The 26,984-nt window shown below is 41.1% G+C and overlaps 1 protein-coding gene across 1 annotated transcript in view; it reads left to right on the top strand.

Annotated features, from left to right (window-relative positions):
• The window catches only part of Con (leucine rich repeat protein connectin), a 193,673-nt gene that overhangs the window by 92,803 nt on the left and 73,886 nt on the right, over positions 1–26,984 (top strand). Inside the window, exon 2 of the mRNA XM_023390008.2 lies at positions 8,104–8,165. The gene's annotated coding sequence lies outside the window, so the exon portion shown is untranslated. The remainder of the gene's footprint in view (positions 1–8,103; positions 8,166–26,984) is intronic.

The raw sequence follows: 26,984 nt of genomic DNA, 5'->3' as shown, positions 1-26,984 counted from the left end.
TTTGCTTTACCATAATAAATAAATATCACATATGTATTTATAAGGGCGTGTATAATATATGTTAGAAAAAGGAAAAAATAATTGTTGCTCTAAAAATAATCTAATTGTTTAAGGGTGAGCAGAATAAGAATGGGATGTATTCAGTCTTAAAAGTGAATATGGTGAAGGTTGGTGAAATCACTTGCAAGGCTTGCAATTTATATGCCTGTGACTCAAAAGGACATGAAATTCATATTACTGGTATGTATATTTGAGCTTACGTTTTGTTTTTTTATTTTTATTCTAAAGTAAATTTTCTAGCTCATTTTTTGATAATTTCTTATTTCTCCCAGACGGGGTCGATGATGAACCTTATGGAATAATAGGGCCGGAAGAGGCATATGATGGTGAAAATGTCACTATTATCTGTGCTGCTGTTAAACATGATTATCTATCTGTCACATGGTTGGATGACCGCTTTAAAGAGATAACTAGTTCTGGTTGGTTTAAAATTACTTTCTAATGTAAAATATTGTGATTTTGCGTAAAATTTTGTCAGTCCATAAAACTAATTCTATTGTAATTCAATTTCAGCAAAAGTGCAAGTAACGTCAAAAAAGACTAAATTCACTATTCGTAAAGAGCTTGTGATCTATAACATAAGTCAATCAGATGAGAAAGACTATTACTGCAGTGTGTCTGATATAAAGTTAACTGGAACTATCAGTTACCATCTTAGTTTTAAACGTAATTAAATTTAAAATATTACATTAGAGAGTAGATTTATAAATTATTTTTGAAATAATAATAATAATAATAATAATAATAATAGTAACTACAATAATAATAGTAACTATAATTATTACTATCATTATTTTTACAGTTACTATTATTATTACTATTATTATTATTATTATTATTATTATTACTATTATTATTATTATCACCATCATCATCAATTAAAGTTGTTCCTTTAAAAACATCATAATGATTGTTAATAATAAAATTATGTTTATATTTGTAGTGCGAAAAGACCCTTACTTTATCAAAGACAATATGAATACCACCAGTGTCATTAAATTTACAACACATGCTCGAAATTTTATTCATTTATACTGCTTCGTTGGAGGAACGCCTGCACCGAACATTACATGGTATAAGGATGCTGAACCTTTGAATCTGCCGGAAGATCGTTTCAGCCTTTTCTCTAATGATCAAAAATTAATTATAAGATATCTTGAGGAAAATGATAGTGGCAACTATTCTTGTCGCGCTGAAAATCGATTCGGAACAGTAGAAAAATATCAGAGAGTCAACGTAACAGGTAAACAAACCTGTACATGTGCTTGATGGTAAACTTTTTTGGCATTATACACAAGGGAGCCTTTATGTGCTAAATGATTTGATTACGAATACTATTTATCCAAGTTAATATTCAATTTCTTAAAATTGTATCTCACATTAGTCCAGATTACATGAATGATTTAGGGCTAACCAACGCAAACATTGTGTACCTTCATTTACGAAAATTAAAATTGGATTGTTTAAAAAAATTTATAATGTTTATAGTAGTACAAAGCTTGTGAATTTAATAATACGTACTATAAGTTTATGAATGTAATTTAATAAAAGTATAAATAACAGGTATTGTAGCTTTAGTTGGCAACTTTAATTTATATTTCATGCAATGTTTTGTGTTAAGTATTATTTAACTATTTCAAAATTTTTATGTCACCGTCGTTTGTGCATTAATTTTAATTATTTTGAATTTTAGAAAAATTCTTTACCTTTTTCATTTATTTAAAATAGACTTAAGTATATTTTCCAGAATAACTTAATATTGGAAGAAAACTCTCGAACGCTTTTATTTTGATAATCGAACAGTTGTTAACTTACTCTTTGCTCATTCTGTTGATAGGATCATCTCGTAGGAATCTCATCGAAATGCATTGAATTCTATATTTTTATTTTAATATTATCATATAATTAGTTATCATTCATATTTTTTACAAAATTGCTTACTCAAGTGTTTTAAAATGATTTTGTCAGATTCGTCCACACTACAAGTTATAGTTTTATTTTTGGATAAATCACTGATTGAATTTGTTCACCAAAGTTTTGATAACAGATAAAACTACTACAAGAGTTTCTTTTTCGAGCATGACTACATTGCTCGATGTATTGCAGAAGTTCAGTGCCATTCAAAGACAATATATCGTACGGAGTATTGCTAGTCTATAAAATTGTTGTCAACTCTCGGTGGGATTTAAAATTCGTCTTTAAAATCTCATCTCCCGAGCTGAAGGAGCGATATCATCGAACATTGGCTTTTGAGTATAAAACTCGTCATTTTCTCTGCTATTCGCCCCATTATTTCTTTCCCGAGTGGAAAGGTAACCTCTTTTTTTGCGATTGTCCTCGTGCATCGGCACACCAGACCGAAGAAGAAAACACATCTCACAGTCTACGCCAATACAATCCACCATCGATCAATTTACCTTTGACTTCCATCCCCTTTTCCTTCTCGTTTTCTCTGCATTAGACCCCATTCCTTTCTCCTTAGTCCATTCATCCTCCTGACCTACATGCCGCCCACTTTCTTCTTGTCTCGTTCTTATCAGCCCGTAAACGTACGTATATAAAACAGACAGGGGAGCTCATGCAAATATCGGTCGTAACATCAACCCCAGCATGACCGTCGGAAGCTCGGATTTGCATCCCGACGTGCTCTAGCATGTAAGAAGCCTCAGCCCAAAGAAATCGAGGTTACACCTTTGCGGTTTTTTATCCTTTTTTTTTTTTTTTGTTCTCCGTATCTGTATAGAAAAGGGGGACGTTGTGGGTAATGGCAGAGCCAGCCTTTTGCTCTTTGTCGTGTTTTAGCCTCCAGTTGTGTGGTTTTCGTTGGCCCTGCATGAACGTATGTGTACCTGTAACATGTATAAAAAAAAGAGCTTATATACCAGTGGTTTGGTACTAAATGCAGTGGTGTGTTGTGACGCGAATGTAAAGGGTCGTCGGAGCGAGGGCTTTGAGCCGATTCCGCTCTGCGGTATATTTCTGAAAGGACGTTTTGATGGCGGACCATTTGAGGATTGAAAATAAAATCGAAAGGTTCAAGCGGATGTACAGTTTCAACTTTTTAAAGACGATAACGCCGGTTTTTACTGCGCAATGGTTTGGTGTCATTGTCACAGGGCAATGAATTCTTAGTGTGGATTACTTAATGCACATTAAGTAATTTAAGAAATCTGCAATTGAATGATGCTTCAAGAAAGTGTAAAAAATGCTTTGGTGAAATCCATTGATAGCCAGCCAAAAACTAAAGAAGGTAGGAAAAAATCTGCCGACAAAACATATTTTACGTACAAAAGGGCCAAAAACACGTTTAGGTTGTAATACCTCAAAAATTCGATGTTACTTCTGTTGATTATGGCTATTCATGAGAAGAAAAAAAAAAAAAAATAACGCTGCTCAGACGCGTGTTATTAATAAACATGAAGAAACGCGCAGTCCAGGCAAGTTGTTTCCTCTCGCTTGTATTTTTCATTAAAATCCCATCATAATTTGTCAAGCGCACTAAATTAATCAAATAAGTCAGAGGCACCCCACTCAGTGCGGCAACGAAAAGGGTAGAGCAAAAACTCATTACCATTAGCGGGAATAATCGCAAGCTCGCGAGAACGAGTGGGAGGGGACGGTGTGTGCTCCCTTGCATCGCGCCTATTTAGCTCACCTGTACGCCGCTGTGCGCACTTCCCAGACCTCCACTATAGTACTCCTCGACTTTTGTAATTTAAATGCCTGTGAGAGCAACGCACGCGCCCACACACATACACTTGTAGTCGCGGCGAATTTACACTTGAGAGAGACGAGTGTGGGGGAGAGGAAGTAGTGTCGTAGTTGAACATGAAAAGGAAAGGAGTGACAGAAGGAGGGCACGCGACGAGTAAAAAGATATAGTACCCGATGGGTAGATTGCGGGCGTCGGTCCGTGGTAACTTTTGGCTTTTTTTTTTTAATTTACACCTTTGAGCTTCGTTGGTCCGTCCATAATATTATTGTAATGCTTGTGGGAGGCACCTTAACAATCCTCGACAGCTGCATGTTCCCACACGCTATGGCTTAAATCTTTCCTTTGTGTGCAGTGCATGCGAGTACATCGATGCAAGCAATTGTCGGGTGATAATTCAACAGTTATCAGAGCATGCGTCGCTGTTGTACGTCTATACGTTATTTACTGGGTGTTGGTGTCAAAAATTCGTTTGCCAGAATCGAATAAGGCAAACTGAACTCAAAAATCTGCTGTTAATCGTTGTTATATTTTATTAATTATTCTGTTGCTATATTTGAACACGGGACAAACTTATATAGTGGAAAAATTTACCAATTTTTTGAAGGTAGTATGAACTATATTTCGTTGCAAAGTATCAACCTCATGAAATTTGCATCACAAAGAGCTTGAACTAATTTCCTATTTCTCGTATGGTCTCTGCAACTCAAGTCTGAGGTGGAAATTAATTTTTCGTACAAAGACCCTTTTTTTTAACATCTTGGTCCACAACATCAAAAACTTTTCTTGTTATAAACTTTGTCAGAGTACGTTGCATGAAATTCTTATGGAATTCAACCCTCCACTTTTCTTTTTTTCCCCTGCTCTTTCCTCTCGCAGCTCCAACTTGAACCTAATGAAATTTATTTCAAAAACAAGTGGACAAATTTAGAAAATACCAGTCAGTAACGACAGTGGCATAAATAACGCAAGCGCTCGACAATCACTTTGCCCCAAAAAAGCTCACTACGAGCTTTACTAACGAGCCATGAATCCCCCTTGCAAAACCTCGCCCCTCTAAAAAAAAAAAAAAAAAAAAAAAAAAAACCAGTGACACCTCAACCGAATAAAAAGAAATGGGCAAAACCAGCAACGTCGTCCTCTGAAACGGGAGAAAGCTGCAGCTCCCAGACACCCGTCTCGGGGCGTCAAAGCTCTCGAGCTTTTACGTCGTCCCTCTCGTCCGCCCATCAAAAGTACATGCAACAGCAGTAGAGCCTTGAGGCACGTACATGTTTCCCTTCTCGGTGTTGTTAGTTATATTATTTCCTGACACTGACACGTGGCAAAAGCACTGAAAGCTCCCTGTCGTTAACTATGCACGGCACCGGTGCACACACGCGCGCGCATCCGTTTGACGGGCCGAATCCGCGCCCAATTAAATGACGCGACCAATTACGTGGCCCTTCTCTCTCCCTCACTCGCGCCAGAGTACGTGTACGCGTGGATGTGTGTTCACGTGCTACATGTAGAAAAAAAGAATTTTTTTCTGTAAAAGCAACGGTAAATTTGAAAACCGGAGAATTTTTAACTAGAACTTTTTGCTGCAGAGCTTTACTGTACTTTATTTTTAATTCCTAATTAGTTAAATCGATAATATGTTGTTGACACAGATACTTATCTGGTTTATTATTTATCCTTAATTTGTTCCATGTGTCAATAATACAAACAGTTGTCTTATTCGTAATCTAAATATCAGATAATGGTTGGATAAAAATCATCAAAACTCTTGTTTTTTTAAGTATTACTACGGATAAAATAAGGGTATTATCAAATGTTTAAATCCAGCGAGATTCTTTTGTTATTTATACGATTATCTCTGTGAGGCAATTGATTGACGTGCTTTGTTAAGAAAAGATATTTTTTTTATTTCGATTCGATCAAATAAAAACCAGAATTATATTTGATATTTTTGAAACTGATTTTTATTTTTCGACGCTAAGCTGGTTTTGTCAGCTACAACTACCGAAGCTTTGCAATAAAAAGATAAATTTTAATATAAAATAAAAATGTCATCGTGAATCTACTGCCAAACCAATTAAACAAAGATTAGAGCAACGGTACGCACATGTTTGGAAAAAGTTTGGATAGGTAAAAAAAAAATGTGCAGAATCGATTTGACGTCATTTTGAGCTTTTTCGCGTTTTGAATTAGCGAATGGGGTGGGAAAACAGAGGAAGGGAGTTGTTTGACGCTTTAGCGCCACTTTGAACAAACGAGCTGGTGATTTAGCCAGAGAACTGATAGACAACTGTGGTGGAGGATTTGATTGAGCACCTAGTCAAATAAATTGCCTGCATTTTTTCTGAAACTGTTTGAACTGCGCTTCTCTCTGTGGGAGATTGGTTGTTTTGTGAGGTACCTACTTTTTTTCAAATAAAAAAAAAAGATAGCTTTAGTGTATTTGAATTCTCTTCACCAAGTGGATGACACAATTGTGAAGCTTTGATTTGTAAAGTCTTCTTTTCGAAGAATATACGGAAAATTATGCACGGCATTGTCTTGTATTCTTGCTAATGCAATCATAAATCAATAATCCATACTTAGCATAAAATAAATTTTTTACGAAAAATTTGTGCGTTCCTAATCGATCCGATGGTATACATACTATATCTCGATTGTCTCTAAAAATTTACTTTACGAAACGTGCAATAGTTTTTCATGCTTTGATGAATAATTATTTTTACGTCAAGAAAAAAAATACGTAACATACGTTTATAATATACTCAATATTAATTTAAAAGAATTGAGGATTAAAATATTATGATTTACGTAGTAGTTGGTAAAATCGTGTCTTATAAAAAAAAAAATTTGGCACAAAATTAGCTATTTGTATGATTTGTTTCAAAAATTGCTCAAATGGTGCAGTCAATGTGAAAAAGTAGACCACGCGTTGAAAAAGCGACGCTGCGAAACGGCAAAACGTAAGGAACGAGTGAATAAGGCCACTAAAGCTACTATACTATATAGCAGTGAAAATTGCTTGGTATACACAACCACGACGCGCCATCGGCAAAGTCGGCATTCAAATCTTTGCGGGAATAAGACCTGAAATTAATTTTTTTTTTCTCTTTCTTACTTTCTTTCACGAGCTTTGGATTTTAAATTTCTTCCCTTCTTTCCTTCTGTTTTCACAAACTATTTAATTAAACGGGAAACTCTACCGAGTGAAAAATACGGTTCCCCGAGTTTACCTTTCATTTGAGCGACTGAGACGATGTTTTTATCTATTAAAATTTTATTCAAACCCCCCAGAATACGGATTTTTTAATTGAAATTCCAATCCTACGATTATTACCAAGATACGAGGTCGTTGATACAGAAACGCTGGATGGATATTAAAAAAGCCAACTCTGGAAGATGAGTTCACTGGAATGCTTGTTTTTACAAAATTATGCTCTAAAAATCCCGAGTAAAAGAGGAATGTCTAATTACGTCGAATGAAATTATTACATTGGAAATTAACGGAAAATAGAAACTCTAGTCAGTAAAAATTTACTGATAAAACAGAATGTTGCAACACAAGTTTTTTTTATTTGAACCCCTCGAAAAATAACCCCATACCAAAGTCACATCAACAAAACGAAAAATGTTTGGGTCCAAGTCCACGTTCAGAAATCCCATGCGAATACAAATGCATTTTCCATAAGATTCAAAATTGGGTTGCATTTACCTATATCCAACAAATAGCCAAAAAAAAAAGCCTTGCAGTACTCCCGGTTTTGATTAAACAATGAAATCTCTTCTCCCAAAATCCTCGTAATTCTTGCACTAACAAAACCCAATCAATGATGGATCAATCGAGCTAAAAGCACACCGAGACGCCGGCACAAATCAGGTGGGCGTGCAGTGTATCCGTTTACCCGCATAATTAACGTTTCACAGGCAACTTGACCTCGATCGGCGCCTGCTGTTAAATCACGGGAGAGTCTAAAGCTACGGGGGTAGTTCTGCAGATGCGGAGGGTAATTAATCGGCTTACGCGATCGGAGCGCAGTGGCATGACCGAAAGCTCGAGCGAGATATTTAACGCGCGAGAAAAGCACATCCCCTGCTTGAACTGCTGCTTCTGATAAGGACGACGGGAGAAATTTTTGCAATTGTTTGACTTGACTAGAGCACCTGTGGGTGACAAGCTGCTAGCGGCGATAGGCCTGTAGAGCAATTATTTCGTCTGTCAAAGCTGACTCTCATTACTTGACACATTATTATCTGTAGACTATACAACATTATTGTATTCATTGGTCTATCTTGGCGTTGTTTTTTCTAATTAATTTTCTTTTATGTTTCAGGTGAGTACCTGCACGAGCACTCGAGGTCCTTCATACCAACCGGGAATCTTTCATATTGTGGAGTGAGTAGATACAGCACAACCAACTCTATTTGAACGAATTTGACGACTCTACACTAAAACACTATGAATTACGTTTTCAACTTTGTAGAAAATATTTTATCGAACTTTACTTTCGCTCTCGGGATCCAATAAATCTCGGTTTCATCAGTATTTTTCACGCAAAACCATAATACTTTTTTTCTTCCTTTCGCGTTTTCACTACTTTGTTTTCACGCTGGTACGGCATACCTCGAACCTCGTATATTGTTTCAGAAACCAATAAAAAAACTCTACAAAATAGTTTGACGAACAGTGCTGTGTAAAATAGTTCCACGAATAATCTGGCAAATATATATATATTTTTTTTTTTTTTTTTTTTTTTTTTTTTTTTTTTTTTTTTTTTTTACTCCAATAAAAGCGAAGAATTCACTGCCGAAAGAATTCCCCTTTGTTGCTCGATAAATGAAAACCAATAAAAACCAATGAAATTCTTGGAAATCCGGTCAGTGCACAATTCAGCGCCAATTTCAACAATTCCATGTCTCGGAAAATCAACGGTGGTGGATGATTGAGTTAAAAACAGCCCCACACAAAATTCAACTTTATCGAGAATAACAAGCCCGTTTTCGTAAAAAAAAAAAAAAAAGTACATACACCAAGACACGCATAGCCTCGAGCTGGGAGGTACTCGGTCCATTCGCCTGTCCATCCACGCGTGTGTACACGCTTATTCTCGCGAGGGTTGTATTCCACCTTCATTCTTGACTGAACTGGGGAATCCATTGAGGCATGTGTAGTCCACTATACGCGTATATACCTATACTCTGATTGGAAGCAACATGAGGCATTGCGTTGGCAGTATAGGTATACCTATATACCGTCTGATTGGACTGAAATGACCCAAGGAGGGGCTCAGACGAACCGTCATATCTAAAATCACGTGTGTACATCAATGGATGGATCTGTTGTGGTTGTTTGCCTACAGGCTTCTCCGGAATGAGTCGGGGATTATTGCATGCGCCATTGAGTTAAGGGGCGTACCTACAACTGGACAAGGTCTCGTACGTGTACGCGTTACGATGCTAGTATACGGTGGTGATGAAAAGGGAAATGGGAGCCGTAAGGTTATTTGAGAAGTTGATGGAATCGTCTTGTCTTATTGTTTGCAGGAGGGATTATAGTTGCTTACTTCTTTGAAACTCGAGCGCTGACTTGGATATTCAGGCGTACATTAGGAAGCAATGCTGTTAATGAATATTGCGGGGGGTTCGTTGGACAATTTACAATGACATTGATGATTATGGCATTGGGCTTAATAACGTGTTTATCAAAGTAATTGGTTATATCCCTCTAAAAAGAGGGGTACTAACGGTTGAAAATCCGACGTAGATTTACAAAAGTATGGCCAAATCGTGGTTAATTGATGTATTCCCTACCGTGATTAAAATACCATACTTCTGGCGAGTGAAACAGTTTTTACGAAGCGTGTCTGGATGAAAAGTTAAAAATGTAATAGTTGCAACCCAAAATGTTTTATTCATTACACAGAACCACTAAGGAAACTTCTTTCAGATGATAAGCACGTTAATACAAAGCCAAATTTTTCCATAATATCCCCGTTTTTTATGTTTATTTTGGTGTATTATACTTCCTTATTGTTATCCAGTGCCATTGAATTGAATTCGATGTTAGCAAATCTTCCTTAATTGTTTGACTGAAGTCTTGAATTACCATTATTGTTCTATGAATAAAGTATTCAGTAACTATGACTAATCCCATCTATCGGTAGAATCTATCAGATGGATAAGGAGTTACCGTTTTAAATAACTATTTTAAATGGTAACTCCCGGAAAAATGGCCAAAATTACACGTAAAACTGCAATAAGGTACCAGTGGTTTCAGTAAGCTCTGTACCATTAATGTAGCATACACAATATAATAGTATTAAGTAGAAGATAAATGGTACGCAACACAGAGAACGCATCTTCCTGCACGTACATATACGTCCATGTACAGTCTGAGAGAGAGAAAGAGGAAATAATGGACAACAGAGCAAATGCTATATACTCATGTAAGTCGATGCGCTCAACTACAGTACACTTGGACTTATATAGCCATGCATCTGCACGTAAGCCGTACATACGTTCTACTCTACGTCCACGTCAGAAGAATCGTGGTGAGTGCGAGGATAATGGACAAGCTTTTGTCCACACGTCAGCTTATACGTACACGTGTGCACATACGAGTTTGTTGGCATACAAGCGGATGTATAAGCTCTGGCAAGGTTGTGTTGCCTGCTAAAGGAAAGAACGATAACTTATCCCACCTCCTCCGAGGGTTTGGTATACCTAATGAAATTGGGGCTAGTTTCGCATCGGAAGCAACAAGCACGAGTATAAGAAGACTAGCCCGTGGAATCGGAGAAAGCGTAACGGCGAGTGTTTGCCAAGAGCATAACTCCCTGCGCGTTGTTTTCGGGGCTTACTTTATCCGGCTTTTCTCATCTTTGCTCCAGTACGACCGAGTGATATTTTATACCCTCTCTCTTTGTGCGTTCGTTCACTGATCGGGTTATTGGGTTATCGATGAGGCTCGCGTGTATTCATGTGCACGAGAAATTCATTGGGCACCATCCAGGAAAACTTATGTGTCAATGTGTCCTTGATGTGCCGATCCTTACGCTTCATTTGCCCCCTTTTTTTCATCGGATTGTTTTAAACCAGTGACTTCAATTAGTAACTTTTCGTGTGATGCTTCAACTTGAAAATAAAAATCAATCAATCAATTATTTGTGGGAGGAATCTATCTTTTTTTTTTTTTATTTTCTTTTGGTTACCTACTACCATTTGAAGAAAATTACAATAAAGTATGAAATTAAGATTACAGTCACATTCTCTAAAAACTGACGTAGATTAAAGATAAAAGTTCACCTGAACTGTCAATTTAGGCACATTCAAAGCTTTTTCTCCAAAAAAAAAAAAATAAATAAATAAAAAAGAGAAAACACGAATTTTCAATTCCTCTTGCTCGCGGCAGCGCGCATTTATCAGAGTCACATATACCTTGCATTTTTCCTTCCCCGCATAAGCCATCACACCCTCGGGCCCTTCCAAAAGTACACGCAACACATATCTCGCGGTGCACCATCTCATACGTTTCCCCCGCACGCGTACCATGCATGCAACGTCTGGATAAATTTCTCGCGCCTTCGTCTCTCGCAGAGAAGGGGCGCCCAGTTGAATATCCCAGCTTTGACGTGAACGTCTGCTTTGAGCCTCGCAGCTCCTGGGAACATCCATCCGCTACACCAACACAACTATACACGAGTCTCAAAAAAGATATTGGCCATCGGTTTTTGTGAAAAATATTTCTGTACACCTAAACGCGGAATTCGAAAAAATGGCTTTTTCCTTTTTTTTACTTCACCCCACGCGGGTATTTGAAATCGTATTTTTCGGGCACATGTGAGGCCATATTTTTTGCTGAAAAAGAGGAGGGGAGAATAACGGAGGGCATATATTTTACAAGAAACCTGATAAGCCGGGAAATATCATGCGAGCTTTTTTTCCTTCTATCCTACTCAGTTTACAAACAGTCCGTAAATTGAAAAGTTTCGGCGCAAATATTAAATTTCACGCGTGTATTTCGTTCCGCGGCGGAAAACTTGCGCCATGGTACATATTTTCCTTGGGAATATTTTTTACGAGTGCTTGCGCACTTTTTTTTTTACACGCGCGTGTATACATACCCACACGAACCGCGAACGATTCATTCGCGAGATTTTACGTGATTTTTATCGTGCAGCTGCTGTGTAGACCTTTCACTGCAACTGGAACGGTGTACATGGTGGGAAACCTATAAGCAACCAAAAATGATTTCAATGAAAAATAAAAATATATTAATCATGGAACTATATAAATATATTAATGAAAAAAGTTGTCCCTTCGATTCTCAACTCGCCGATGGAATGTTTAAGTTTCTCCGTTCATTTGTGACGTATGGCACACGCAGTGCGTATGGTCCTCGCCTTTCGAAAGTTTTCGAGTCGTAAAAATGTCTTCTCTATATTAAAGGTGCCACTTGCTCACGAGTGTTGAGGAAAAATCGAACTTTGGTAATCAACCGTGGGAACGCGAAAGAATTATAAATGCAAACTCACAGGCGAAGTAAGAGTGCATCTTGGGAAGAAAAGCGCGAAGATTCTTGAAAAGCCCTCCCGGACGCGTAGAAAAGGCAAAAAAAAAAAAAGAAAAGTTGGCTTTGCAGCTCCTTGGAAGAAAGCAAGTCCGGGCTCCGGATATTTTTGGCAGGCACTTCCTTTGTGCCCCGCGTTCGCTTCCTTTATCCGCGGGAGAGAGCCGCGCTGTTGCTGCAACAGCGAAAGGCGAAAATAAAGAGTCGGGCTGGAGTGAAAAATAAACCGGAGGAAGGAAAAAAAAAAAAAAAAGTGCTCCGCCGGGGAAAACGAAATCAAAGCTCGCCCGATATTTTATGGGAAAAGTATATAGAAGCGGAACGCTGCACACACATACGTAAAAAAAAAAAAAAAAAAAAAGGACTCGCGAGAGCTTTACTCCGCCCTTGCTGAGATGGTCGCTGCGTCGGCAGGGCTTTTCGCCTATTGTGACGACGACGCTGCTCGGAAAGTTTCGGGAGCGTTTTATCGGAGCTGGAGCTCTTTCATCATTATTATTGGTGATATTATCTGATCGCCGTTGCTGTTCGCACTCGCGGCTTCTGGAACAAAGGGCTCTTTCATTACATACTGCGGAACAGAGGTAATAGGTGCAGCGGAAAAATTTCATACAAATGGGTGATATTTGGCACTTGGAGTAACTTTAGCTCGAAAGTCAAATCCTTCGATTTCCATTACCTACCATCTTATCGAATTGCACTTAACTTTGGGGCGTATCGTGAATACCCGATCGGGGTGATCCAACTTGGCGGGAGGGTACAAATTATTTTTCCCCACTACGCGATTAAGCTCGAGTTTTCCCTGCTGGAACTTTCTTTCACAAACTCCCCCGCTTGGCTGGTCGTCCAGCCCATATTAATTCACCAGCGAAAACAGACTTTCGGCAAAAAGGCAAAAATCCAAGAAGTGCGGAACAACCCTCTCCCAGCTCGAACTGAAAGAGCCCACGTTGCTTCTGCTGCTCCCGGTAAAAATAAAAAAAAAACCAAGAGTGCGCTCCAGCTGCGGCTTCGAGCAAAAAAGTTGCTCGTCCAAAGTTAGAAAAAAAGAAAAAATTGCCAAAGTGGGGGGGAATGAAAAAAAAGAAGACTATGTAAATGTACGCACTTTTGAAGCTTTTTCAACCCGTGAAGAAACGATGGACTACGTAGGTAAACAAAAGCTGTAACGAAGACGTCCCTTCTTCATTATTCGGTGCGAGGAGTAAAAAAAAAGGAAAAAAAAAAAAGAAAGATTTCAATTAATAAGAAAGAAAAGAAGAGGCAGCGAACGGAAGGAAAGATTTCCGCGCAAGCCGTGACTCGGGGAGGGAAGAAACGCCAGCCCCGCGTAGAGACGGAGAAAACTGTCCGCTCCGAGAGAATTATTATTGCCGGGGCCAACAGCTATGATGGAAATACCGGTGCGACTGTGCGCGTTGGCTTTTCTCTCCTTTTGCTCTCCTGAGCTGTCCCTCTTTTGGCCTGACTATTCGTCGAGATACGATGGATAAATTTAATTGTTGCAACGCTTTGGTCCCGAGGGAGTCGAGTGGTCATTTTGTGAAAAACATGATACACGGTGCGAGCAAAAGTCAAACCAGCGGAAAGGCATGAGAAATCGAGTTCGCGCTGGGTGAGGAGATTACCCCCGCAATGCACGTCATGTGCACAATGATGGAAGAAAAAAAAGGGGAGAGCAGCGTAAGAAAAGCGACGAAGAACTTGCGTGGGAGGAAATGACGGATGAAGGACAACGACGACCTCGCGAGACGCGGAAGAAAAGGTATAGTTCTCGTTTCCCGCGACGACAAAGATGACGATGTGCATTACGCTTCATTTGCGTTGGGTATATTCCCTCGCGTGTATATATACTGCCGAGTGATTTCTTTTGATGCTCGATCGCGATGGGGAGGAAAAAAGAGGGGGGGGGGGTACGTAATGGTGGATTCACGATTTTATCAGATCGGGAAAATACCTGAATTCCGATTCCAAAGGGAAGATGGCTTTTTCCCACTGATGTCTTCGTACTCGTCATTCAAGTCGTTACAGTGATTTTTATTGCTCTTTTACCATGGGTGCGTGCAAATTTCTTTTGGACATTATCGACATTATGGACATGTTGGAGGAAGATCGATCGTTTGTTTGGTCAAAACAGCCCCAAGTTTCTTATGACAACGGTCATATTTATTATTTTGTGGCTCGGGTGGTCGTGAAAAAAAAAACAAGTACTACAACTAAAACGAGACATCAACAACTTGTGTACTCTATACATAAACATTTCATTAAAGGAAAGTCATAGTAAAACAACAGTTTAGTTAGTTTAAATATTGGCTTAACAATAATTATTTAATAGATGAAACATCACAGGAAAATGAATAGATGGAAAAGTATACTTGTAAAATTAATGCTTACAAAGATGGAAAAATGTTACTTGCATTGTTTCAGTTGCTGGTGCTCTAATGAAAAACGTAGTACAACTGACTCGATACTATAGGATTGAAAAAATAAAATAAATAAATGTACCTTTTTGGATGTTAACGACTATATAAATCAGGAACAATAGAGAAAAAAGTGTAAAAATTTTGGCATTGTTTATGCTAATTGACAATTCGTGTTTATTCATTTTTTAATAACGGTGTTATCAAAAGTTAAAAATAAAATATGACGGGAGGAACGTAATTACGAGCTGTACGTCAAAAACTGTCAGAAACCATGAAAATTTTCACTCCAACTTTTGTGTGAGTGCACGTCATTTTTGAAACCAACGCAACAAAACTCCAGCGGATGATAATCCACAAAAGCTTTTAAAAACATTGAAAAGTTGCCTTGAATTGTCCGTACGAATACGAGTAGAGGCTGTTGTGCTTTCAGCCGAAAATTGCCCGCCAATGTTTGTGTACTGATACTTTTCGTACTACAAAATAATTTGAGTGTCCATTCTTCCCTTTTCTCGTCTACTTTAATTTTGGTCCATCTACGCAAACAACTTTTTTTTTTTTTTTTTTTTGATTGAGAGAAAACTTTTTTAAAAATTTACATTCAAAGCACAAAAATATGGTGCACCTTTGAAAACCCTCCTCGAGAGTTGACTCGGCAAAAATAAGGTTTGCAAATGAGGAAGTTGAAAAGCATCCAATTTAAAATTTACCAAACTCTCGTTTCTATTTACAAGCCTCCGAGAAAACGTCTAGCGCATACTTATCTGTATAACTCCCCGTTACCCACTTTTTTTTTTTTTTTTTTTCTCTCCTCAAAAAAGAAAAGTGCGACAAAAAACATACCCCGCATACCTATACACTGGATATGTACCATACAGTTGAGAGAACCGAAACCACAAGCGAAGCAACAATCGGCCCCTGTCTCGCGTGCTCGGACTGACCAAGTGCATATACACGCGCGCAACAAAGCCCTTCTCCGAAGAAACGGCATTATTCCCGCGGTGAATTTATATGCGCGCAGCCGGTGGCAGGACCAAATTTACGAGCGAAAAAATACGTCCCTCGCCAAGCTCGTACGGTACCTGTACCTATGGCAAATTTTTTTTTTTTTTTTTTTTTTTTTTCCTCTTTCCTCTTGCAACAACACGCGTTTCGCAGTCACGCGGTTATCGAAGCTGCGATGACAGGCTGTCGCGTGATACACGGATCTTAAATGTTGGCTGGTAATTTATTTTCCCACCCAAAGTTTTCGGTTGTGCTATGGTCCCTCGTGTGCAGTGCCTATACAGCTGTTGGGAGAAATAAATTGGCTGGTGAGTTTATTTTTTCCATATGATAAATGGAAGTGCGGACCCCCGTGCGAGGTGGAGTTGCTGCTGTGTGTTGCGTATGTACATAATATGCAGGGAGCTGCTGAAAAATCGCTTCTCTCTTTCTGTCTTGGTACGAGAAGGTGCGTGCGTGGATGGTTTTACACTGCAATTTACTATTCATCATTTTTCTCCTCTTTGCTGGTTTTTTTTTCGAAAATCCTTTGGTAACACGCGTCACATCTATTTTAGGTGATTGTGTAATTCATTGGGATACAAGTCTATGATAACTTGTAAAGTGGAGCTTGAAGAAAGAAAGACGGGGTCACTTGGACACGATTTGGTACTAGCTAATCATCGTATCATCTCAAATCACAAGAATTGGCTGAAAACCCCAACTGCTTCTTGTTTTTCGGATGAAAAAAAAAAAAGAAAAAGAAATTTATTTCAAAGGACTTTGAGTTGTTTCAGCGATTAAATAAAATTTACAATTATCGATGTAGAACTGAAATTTAACGCCTACCATAATTCACCTCAACTCCGCTTGTAGCTCCATGGCATTAAACTAAACAGTTTGCGTGTAATCCCGATTAATTTACGTACCACGTGGGAGTGCCACGCCAAGGCATGACTTACTTATTGATTTCATTATGGCTTTCGTGTGAACGCATTTAGAGATTATACCCGTTCGATAAACAACCTTTAATCCTCCATGTGTTCCATCGTCGGGTGCCCCTTCAAGGGACCTTTACACGAAGCAAGGCTGACCTCGTGAAACTGTCCTAGTAATTCGCTCGACTGTGAACGCAAAATTTGTATTTACGTGCACTTCAAGGGGGAGACTATTAAGTTGGAAGGTGCATTATCATTTTGTGTTTCTTTTCGGGCGCGAGCTACCAGAGAAAGAGAGAGGGGGGGGGGTTGCGTCTTTACTTAGCAACGCAAGCAGCTGCAGTTTATTCAAATTTTGCAGGAGCAGCGCGAGCAGTGGCTTTTGAAGAATTATTTCCGCAACGTGCACATCGTCCTCCTCCTCCGACAATTTTGCGCGCATTGTGGGGTCGCGGAAAACTCTCGTTAATCCCTGAGACGCGCGCCAACGGTGTATGTATGTAGAAAAAAAAAAGAAAAAAAAACCATTAGAGTAAATACAAGCACAACGAGGCTAAATGAGTTAACGCCGTGTACCGCAATGCGCGCGGCCTTTTCAAGCGACTTCCTCCTCCCTGCTCTTCCTTTCCTTTTGTTTTAATTCGCCTCCACAATTAAACCCACAACTTGACCTCTGTACTTCCCAGCCTTACACCACCTACTTCTTACTTTCTTGTCTTGTGTGTGCGGCTGCTGCTGTTGAATGGCAGTGGAAAAAGGGAAAGGAAGCAAGGGTCGTACTTCGCATTAGCGTTAATTCCAGCCCCGCGCTGCCTCTTCTCGTAAACCATAGTATATGCTGTGGCGGTTGTACTTGGCTTTTGTAAGAAAGGAAGGAGTCCTTGGTTTTTTCAACCGAAGCACGCTTTCGACGTTTCATTCATGTCGACCGGCAGGACACTCGGCGCGAAGTTGGATGTCTGTTGGTTCCGTGAGAATTGAGGACCCAACCTTGCGGGGTGCAGAAATTTTTCTTCCCTTTGTTTTTAAATAATCAACCCTTGTTTTGGGGGGGAAAACACAACGAATCTCCCCACCCCGTGTCTGCACCTTTAGCCAACGCAACCTCGCTCGATCGCGTAGAGCCGTGAAAAATAAACCAGCGCGAATCTTTTCGGTCCAACCCCCCCTCTCTCTCTCTCTCCGTGTCGAGCGTCGTACAAACACCCATCCAGACACGGCGGTGCACACCTCATTTGTCGCGGAGCGTGTGCAATCAAGCGCAGATACATCCCCTTCTCCCTCGCCCCCTTGCATTGCACACCCACCGTCGTCGAGGTTCGATAACAGGTGATACTACCACCCTATCGCAGTAACGGCATGACAGATCCATCCCTCGATTGTGCCGTCCCAGTATGGCGTGCTCTCGAGGACATCGGAAGAGGATATATACCCAACGGTGTAGGTGCTCGAATGAAGAGGAAGGAAGGAAGGAAGGAAAGATGTCTAAGGCCTCATTATGGTCGTTGTCGTCGACGAGCGCGTCTCTCTTTTTTTTTTTTTTGTACGAGAGAACGCTCGAGCTGTAGAGGTGATGGGGAAGAGAAAAGGGTTGGTGGAAGCGCGTGTGCAACTATTCCAACGAACGGATATGTAATTATTCTTGAAGTGGGCGAGGGAGTGTGCCTTGTGCCTGTAACCGAGGAAACTGATGGTGGTGGGCTCTGACTTTCTGTTTTACGTCCGGCGCCCGTGGGAGGACGGTTTTGTAAAACTTTGGGTAAAAGAAATTTGGTTTGATTTTACTTGACCATAAAAAAAAAAAAAAAAATTTGAAACAATGTTACTCTGAATATCTCATCGAGGGGCTGCACTCTTCAAGTCATTACACAAGACTACAGATGTTTTATCAGGACTTTAAGAGTGCCTGTGGCTTTAAGTCATTAAAAAAAATACTCCAGAGCTCGCAGCCCCTTGTATTACGATGTTTCAAATGTCAGACTTGAGAAATCCAAAAAAGTTATAATCAAAAAATGTGTTTATATCATGGCTTCTTACAATATTCTAAAGCGAAATGAAATAAACTAACACGTCACATGGCGAGATAAAAAACAGTCGGATTAAAATCCCGAAACCAAATTGATTGTGCGGATCATTGGATTATTGTTAATTGCACCTGTAATTTAGCTAATAGAAATCAGTACAGCAACCACATTCAGTTGGGCCAATCAACAAATGTCGTTCCCGTAAACACTCGCAGTACGCGACAAATAATACAAATCAAAACGCATTACCATGCGACGAGTGAATCGAAAAACTGCACCGCTCGCTAAATCCCTCCCGATGAACAACTCGATGAAACACTGAACCAACCCGCTGGATGAAAAATCTCGGGGGGGGGGGGGCCTTAAGCCGTCTCGCGACTCGAAATTCAATTCCGCGGACAATAATTGCGAGCGATATTGGACTTAAAAACAATAGTAAGAATGACACGATAGCCCAACCTCCCTCCACTTCTCGTCCTCCTTCACCGGGGTATTATTGAACTTTTCGCGAAAGTGGGCGTCTGGCGCGAAGAGCCGGGGGATTGTCTTGCAATTTGCCGAAGGACGGCAAGAGCCTCGTCCAGCCCTGCCTGTGTTTTATTTGTCTTTTTCCTCCCCCGACCTCTGCACGTATATATAACTTTCGTCGCCCGTAGGACTTTTCTTCCGTACACCGATTCTCCAAGTACACGTGGAACAGCTGCTGTTCGAGGGCTGGGGAATTACCGAAAATGGCAGTCGAGACTTTTCCTTGTACCGGGCAATTATTTATGCTGATCGAGACACTTCTTCCCCCGTGGAAACTGTGCCCCGAAAATAGTTTTGGCGGAGACAAATATTGGACTTTTCTTTGGAATGTTTCGGAAAACTCGGAAAACGACGTCCTGTACTCTCTTGATACTCGGATTTTCGTTAAATCGTCAACAGAATATCGTGAATATCCGATCTGTTAAAAAAAAAGGAAACTGCAAGAGACCCGAGTGCATTATCTCGAACAAATGGTCCGAGCCCGTCGACGACGGGACAATTAGGAGATCCAGCTTTTATATATACATGCAGCAACGTCGACAGTTACGTCCAAAGTAAGACCTCCTTTCGTCTCCTCCCCCCCCCTTTGCTCGACGCTCATTGCGAAGAGGAGAAAACGTCCCGGGCTTATCTCGACAGCTGCCCTTTCCAGGTCTGCTTTAATGGGCGTTTTTACCTTTAATGGCCCCCTGAACTCTTTTTTTTTTCTTTTTTCTTTTTTTCGCGAAAACGTAACGAGGCGCCGACGTCGATTCCAGCAAATAAGCAAATCAAGCGCCCATAACGTGTATCGTTTCAAACACCCACTTGAATAACCCGAGAAAATCGTCCAACTGTAGCCAAGATGGTCGTCGCGTTAACACCCAAAGCTGCTGCAGGGCAAAGGTGAAAAGACGCCAGAGCTAAAGAGTAAAATTCACGCCAATCCCCCGCAAGTTGGGGGTAAGACGAAGAGCGGTTTCCCCGAGAAATCGCCAACTGCACTCTGGGTAATTACTCCTCGCAGCGGCCCTTGTACATGTATTACGTGCTCTCTCGGCATTTGGGGGGACGGGTATCACGTGGGCCGGTGGGGGTGGGACTGATGATTGCGTATTAATCAGAAAATTGCCAAGACCAGAAGGGGCTGATGCGGAGATTTGTAGCGTTGAGACGTGGGTGGTTTTAATAGCAGAGCCTTTGATTGCCTTTTTATCGCGGGGTTGATGCGCTCTACATGTACATTTTTTTTTTTTTATTCCTTCGTGAAAATAAAAGGGTTCATCGGAATGATGTATCGGATATGGTGGATTCCTCGGAAAAGGGGGCGTTCGAAATAATGCAACAACTGTATAGAGGAGGTGTATCGATGCGAACGGGTACATATTATGGGGTTGAAAAATCGAGGGGTGAAAACACACGCGTCTGAAATCAAATTCGGGGGGTTTATAATGCTTGGCGAGCCGTATGGTTTCGGCTAATGATGATTGGTCGATCCGAAGCTCAAACGGACGTGAAATTATCTACAACGAAAACAAACAACTGATGCCCGCTAAATCAATCGTCGGAAAACACGGCTGTTTCCTCGTGACTGATCAAAATCACCCATCGTCATCATGCTAAGTACGTGTTGTATAAATCACCTCTCGAACGATCGCCGTGTCCAAGTGACCCATTTTTATACATACATATTTTTTATATTTGCTTTCTTATGGAGGAAACTTCGTTGTGGACGTAAAATCACACGTATCTAGGTAACATATTCTTTGGTAAAAATTTTCGTATTTTTGTAACCAGTGATGTCTCGGGATTCCCTCGACAGATTTTTAATCAACAAAGCCTTTTTTGTCTCAACTTTTTTTATAATCATTACAAAAAAAAAATGTTTTAGTTGACTTTATTCATATTTACCTTCTAATAAAGTATATTGCCTGGCCCGTAATTAATTATACACTTTTATAAAACAATGATTGTATTAAAGGGAATAAAATCAAGTGCAGGTCAAGAGGCTATTCTTTTCATAAAATTAACAAATGGTATCGTTATTTATTGCACGTAGTATTCATTTTAAAAATAAAATAGATGAAATAATAGATACAAGTGCCAACGAATGGACTACGTTTTTTTATTTATTTTTCAATTGCTACGTGAAAAAAGTAAGATAATTTGCAAGCAGGTTTCCCATTTTCGTGGTAATTAAATTTTCGCAGTACACCCTACAGCACGACTCCTCCAACACAAGTCCCGAAAGAAAGGAAAAAAAGGCATCGTGGCGCTCATTATCCCCGCAACTCAAAGATTCAAAGTTCGTAATTCCGTATCGGCCGGTAAACTCAACAAAAGGGCAAGAAATCTCGCCGGGCAAGAAAACTTTGAAAAAAAAGAAGCCGCCGAGCAACTACTCCGCGGATAAAAGCCGAAACGTAATACCACCCCCCTCCCGCTAACGAGAAACTTCTTACTTTGAAGAAACGCACGCGTGTGTGGACTCGCGTATGTATCTTGGCTCGTGGAATCTACCAGGTTTCTCCTCCCTTTTTTTTTTTTTTTTTTTTCCTTCTTCCCCCTCAAGTCAAGTTAAATTGAAAGAGAAGGATTCCTCGGCGAAAGCTCTGATTGCAGGTGCACCGCTCGATGTGTGTGTTTCAGTTGCGCCACGGATTTCGATTACTCCCCCCAACCGGGGGTGGTTTAAATTTCACGTGTACGCGAAAAAGCTTCAAACGATCCGCCGGTCGTTCCAGCGGCGAAAGTTGTTCGCGGGGGCTGCCAAGCGACGAGGTATAATTGCACCAGATGTCGCCGTCGCGGCCAATAACTTCTCTCGGGCTCTCCTTCGACTCGACAGAGTTTTGGCCATGAACAGGTGGAACCCCCGTCCGGCTCTTTGGACATGTATACGTATATATATGCTCGTTGATGGCTCTTTCATTGGGGCGTATACAATATGACGGGGAGCCAGAGTTTCGGACACGAGAGATGCGACGCTGACGAGAACCGATGCAACTTTGTCGACAGCTCCCGTGGACCAAGTTCGCTTGTTTTTGGCGGCCCTTGTTGGCCCGTGCATTATTTATTACACTCTAACCTGCAGAACAATGGTCACCGTGGACGGATAGGAGTTGGCCAATTAAGAGGCTTCTTTGTACAAGTGTATACATTTCCTATGCCCGAAGAGAACCGAGAAAAATATTTTTACGAGTGCCTATGAAAAAAAAAGCCCCGTGGCATTAAAGTGCCTTATCGGCCCAGTCGATCATCCCCCTTCTGCAACAACCGTGGGTTGTGCAGGTGAAAAAAGGGAGGGAAAAAAAGCTCGTGGCGCTCGTTGACGACGGAGTGAGATGTCACGACGCATGAGAGAGCCTCGTTACTCAATCAGGCCGCACTTGAGGGGTTGGGAGGGAAAAAAAAAAAAAAAAAAATCAAGGGTAGAACACACAACAACACGTATAGGGTTGAATGCGTAGAGGGGCCCGTATAGAAAAAAAGGAGCAATTAAAAGTAATGTAATCCACTCTGATGAGGGGGTGGGAGGAAATCGGGGGGGGGGGCATGTCGGGGCATGTGTATATAATATGAATCAAGCCGCGGTGGGCGCGCGTGTTGGCGAGTTATCGCGAATTATGCTCTGCACACGCTAACTCACCCCCCCAAACGCGAATTACATCTGTGCTCTTGTATGTATACTCGCCCTCGCTTATTTCCTCGACTGTGCTCTTTGTGCTTTTTTTTCCTCCCTCTGTTTAGCGATTCGTCGACTTTCTTTTTTTCCCCGGCCACTTGCCCCTCTTGCCCCTCGTTTCGTCCGCGCTTTGATTTACCCAATGCTGTTCAATGATTGTAATTATTATTGTAAATAAAAGTAACCGTTTATATCAGAGGTGTATCGAATCGACAGCATATTAATTATAATAAAGTGAGGAAAATACATTGGACCAATCTGACGTGGAATTGCCTATTTGACACATTTCACGCCATAAACGTATACTGATCATTTGGCTGTACAAAGAGATAGTGTATATTTTTGATTTAGCACAGAGTGAACGTTGTAAGAAAAATGTTATCAAAGAGCAATCACGAAGCTCCATGAGAACAAATAATAGCACTCGGAAGAAACAACGAGTTGGATGAGCGAAAAAGAAAAAAGAAAAACTAATCCATCAACGGAAGCAAGCAATACAGAGATGTGTACTTTCCTCCGAAAAACCTAAAATCCACAACAAATCCCTCAAAAGCCGGGACGGCCCACATTATACCCAGACAACTACCGTACGGTACATCGTGGCCATAACTCAAAGCCCCGGCGGAGCTCATCGCTTCCGCTTCCACTTCTCCCCCGTATTCCCATGCAAGCCTCCCTCCCTCCCCCTTTGCCAGAGTCAAGCAAGACCGCTCGTTATACCTCGTTATATTTTCCCCCCTCTCTCTCTCTCTCTCTCTCTACGGAGTAGGGCCAAAAGCCATCTTGTGCACATACATTTTTCGCTCGCGTGCTCAGCGCCCACCCTTACCCCCTACCCCCCACTAGTACGTATACGTACACACTCACGCACAAACGTGATAATCGTACCTTACCTCGGAGGGATTAAAGTGTCGGGAGGCACGAGACGGACGTACACAGGGTGTGACAGCGAGAGTCTCCCGGCCCAGCTCGAAAGGATTTCACCCCCTTATCTGCCTTGGACCCGCTATGTTTGCTCGCCTATGTATATACAACTATAGCTGGCTGTGCAGTGATTACGTTGCACGTATACCATATACCACCACCACCACCGCCACCCCCGTGTGTGTGTGTTTGCCTTTCCGCGCGCTGTTCGTCCTCCGCACCGCGATTTTTCTTTCCTTGGGTTTCCATACCGGACTACCCCCCTTTTATACCACTAATATACACACGTAATAACACATGTCCCGCTCGGTGCTTGCTGCGGTGATCTACGGCATACTGTATTCATTACGAAAGGTCAACAGTCTATCGGTTTACAGGGGGTAATGTATCATATGTAATGTTTGCTGCGACGGAAATTGTTCCAGGGTACGTATGAGTATTCCATTGGACCCGTAAAAGGGTATATGTATACTTGGTCCGTTTATTCGGTAGGTATTCCTCCCCAAAAATAAAACTCGAGGGTAAATAAACCGATCAGCCCCCAAGTGTATCGCAACGAAAACTCCGCACATGTGGGACAACAATTTGAAATTCAAAGCGCGCATACCTGGACCCTAAATTTTTCTCCCCCTCCCCCTATCAACAATATACCTCTCTCTCTCTCTCTATCTTGGCTAGAGCATTGCTGGTATGTATATGTATATGTATGAGTTGAAATAGTTAAAAGAGCCAGTTTGGCGTCCGATAAAACGATATCGGTGCCGTGTGTGCATGAAGAAGGTGGCCAAGTAAATGCCCCCCCGTTACTAAGGGGAGACGAAAGCGTCGTCCTCTCCTACTAATTGAATTTAACCAACGCGAGGTAATTGTCGAGCATGTCAAAGTCTTCCAACGTGAAAAAAAAAAAAAAAAAAAATGTATTAAAAGATGGTAAATTATACGACTACAGGGAAGGTCGTGCAGAGCTGGTCCCGGATGATGGGGCTGTTTCAACTGCGTACAATTGAAACTGGTCTTGGGAAGAGGTAAAGGATGTTCATCCCCTTCAAATTATTCGGCCTCTCTTGTACATACAAATGTTTATACTTACTGGCAAAGTTTAAGCTCTTTGCACCAAGTTGGCTCCTACGTACTACTCAACCATCGCAAAAATTTTTACTTTCGTTTTACTCCATCTGTGGTTAAAAAGCTCTTTAATTAAAAATAAGCTCTTTGATCTAAAAGTAAAGTGGTTGGATAATTAGATCCTGACACTCTTAATTCCGTAAATGTTGTACTCTTTGCTCGAGCTAACTTGCTTTTTTTTTTGTATTTTTAATTTTATCTCTTCATCACCTGCCATCCACCTGTACGAGTCTTAGTTTTCGTCCCCACATTTCTATTGACGTGACTTTGGAAACTTATTTCTGGTTATCGTCTATTTCAAAGCGTATGTTTGTAAATGATTGGGTGCACGAAAAATGTACAAACAATCATCCAAAGTAGTGCGTTTGTTAACTCCTGCAAAATGTACGGGACGGGGTTAAATGGACTAGTGATCGTGAGCGTAGCTGAAAATGACAACAAGCTTTCATTGCGCGGGGCAAATAGCCAAGTGGTAATTACTCGGAAACAGGAAGCCTCCTCCAGTGGGAATAAAATATCGACTGGCGAAAAAAAAAAAGGGCAAAATGAAACGCTTGAAAGCCCTCGGGAGAGCGGGTCCTCTGTAGACGTGTAACAGTAGCCTTGTAGTGACACACACATAGTTGCTCGGTGGAGGGCACTTCAAAAAGCTCGACTGCACGCGGTGCACTTTGAAATTCGCAAGCTTTATCACGCAGCATAACCAGAATTTCGGGCCCCCATCATATATGATACAAAAAAAAAAAAAAAGTATTTACCATGAACGTGCTCATTATATAAATTAAATACTCCATGGATCTTTCCGACTACAATTTAGTGAAAACAAGCGACATCTCGTTATGGACGTACTGGATCGCTGATGTACCTACAAAATAAATATAGAGCTGCTTATTAGGAAGATGAGAAAAGGACAACGGAGCTAGTGATGATGGTAGGGACGATTTAAAAGCCTCTTTCTTATCTCCACACCCTGAGTGGCGAGAGAAAGGAAAACGTGATACCGAAAACCTACGATAATCCCTCGTAAACACTAACTCGGCACATTACGTAACATAAATTTTAGAAGAGCGCTAAAGCACGCGCTCGCGCCTTCGTCCTCTCCCACCCTCTTCTCTCTCTCTCTGTGGCTGCTTTTGCATGCATTTCGTGCGTCGCCAGCGTAGATTAGCTCACTCTCTCGCTGCCTCGTCGAGGAGCTTCAAGGAGCCAGACTGCCGCCAATAAGTCTCCTTAATTAGAACCTTATCAGAAATGCGCACCAGCCGGTTTGTGTATATACGTACACAACGTTCCTCCTCTCGTATGGGAGTGACTGAGCGCGATTATTTCGAGCCGATAGGCATCTCCGGCTGTCTGAGTTGGGAGCTTTTGCCACGTAACGAGAAGGGAATTTAGGATCTAGCCGTTATAACAATGACCAACTCGACTTTGTTTATCCTTTTTATCCACTTCCGAAGCCCGGGTGCCCAGGGAGTTGGATGGAATTAAATCATCCGCAGTGAATTTTTTTTCATTTTTTTTTTTTAGCGAGCCCTTTTTTCAATCACCTCCGTCTCCCCTCCAACCGGCCGAAGTAGGAGAAAACTTTCATCTCCGAAAGCTCCTAAAGTATGACGAAAATAGCCCCGACTTCCGTGACTCTCTCTCCCTCTCGGTGCTAATATCGATTGTGTCCCAGCTCCGAAATTAACGGGCATTTTCCGGCCGGAGAGACGGAGAGGAGGGCAGACAGAGACAACAGAGCTCGAGATATTTTGAAGGAATTTTCATTAAAAAGTTTGGCAGAGCAGGGAGGGGGGACGTATACCGATCTCCGGGCGCTCCAAGGGCCGCTGATCAAATTATTGTTCTTCGGCGTCGATTTATCCGAATACCTCGAGCCGAGAGTTTGATAAAAGGTGACGTGGACCGTTAGTCGTCGACTGGCGGGACAGAGAAGTCACAGTGGCCCGGAAGTAAACCAACGATTCTCGTGATCAGTAGATACAATAGTAAGGTATGAAGTGACGATTGAACGTGGCTCTAGACAATCTAGGCTC

Source organism: Copidosoma floridanum, unplaced genomic scaffold, assembly GCF_036245765.1.
Source record: "Copidosoma floridanum isolate Cflo_tuat_1 unplaced genomic scaffold, Cflo_Japanese_pri ptg000021l, whole genome shotgun sequence".
Classification (NCBI taxonomy): domain Eukaryota; kingdom Metazoa; phylum Arthropoda; class Insecta; order Hymenoptera; family Encyrtidae; genus Copidosoma; species Copidosoma floridanum.
Note: the sequence above shows the minus strand (reverse complement) of the source record. Positions and strands in the feature narration are given on the sequence as shown.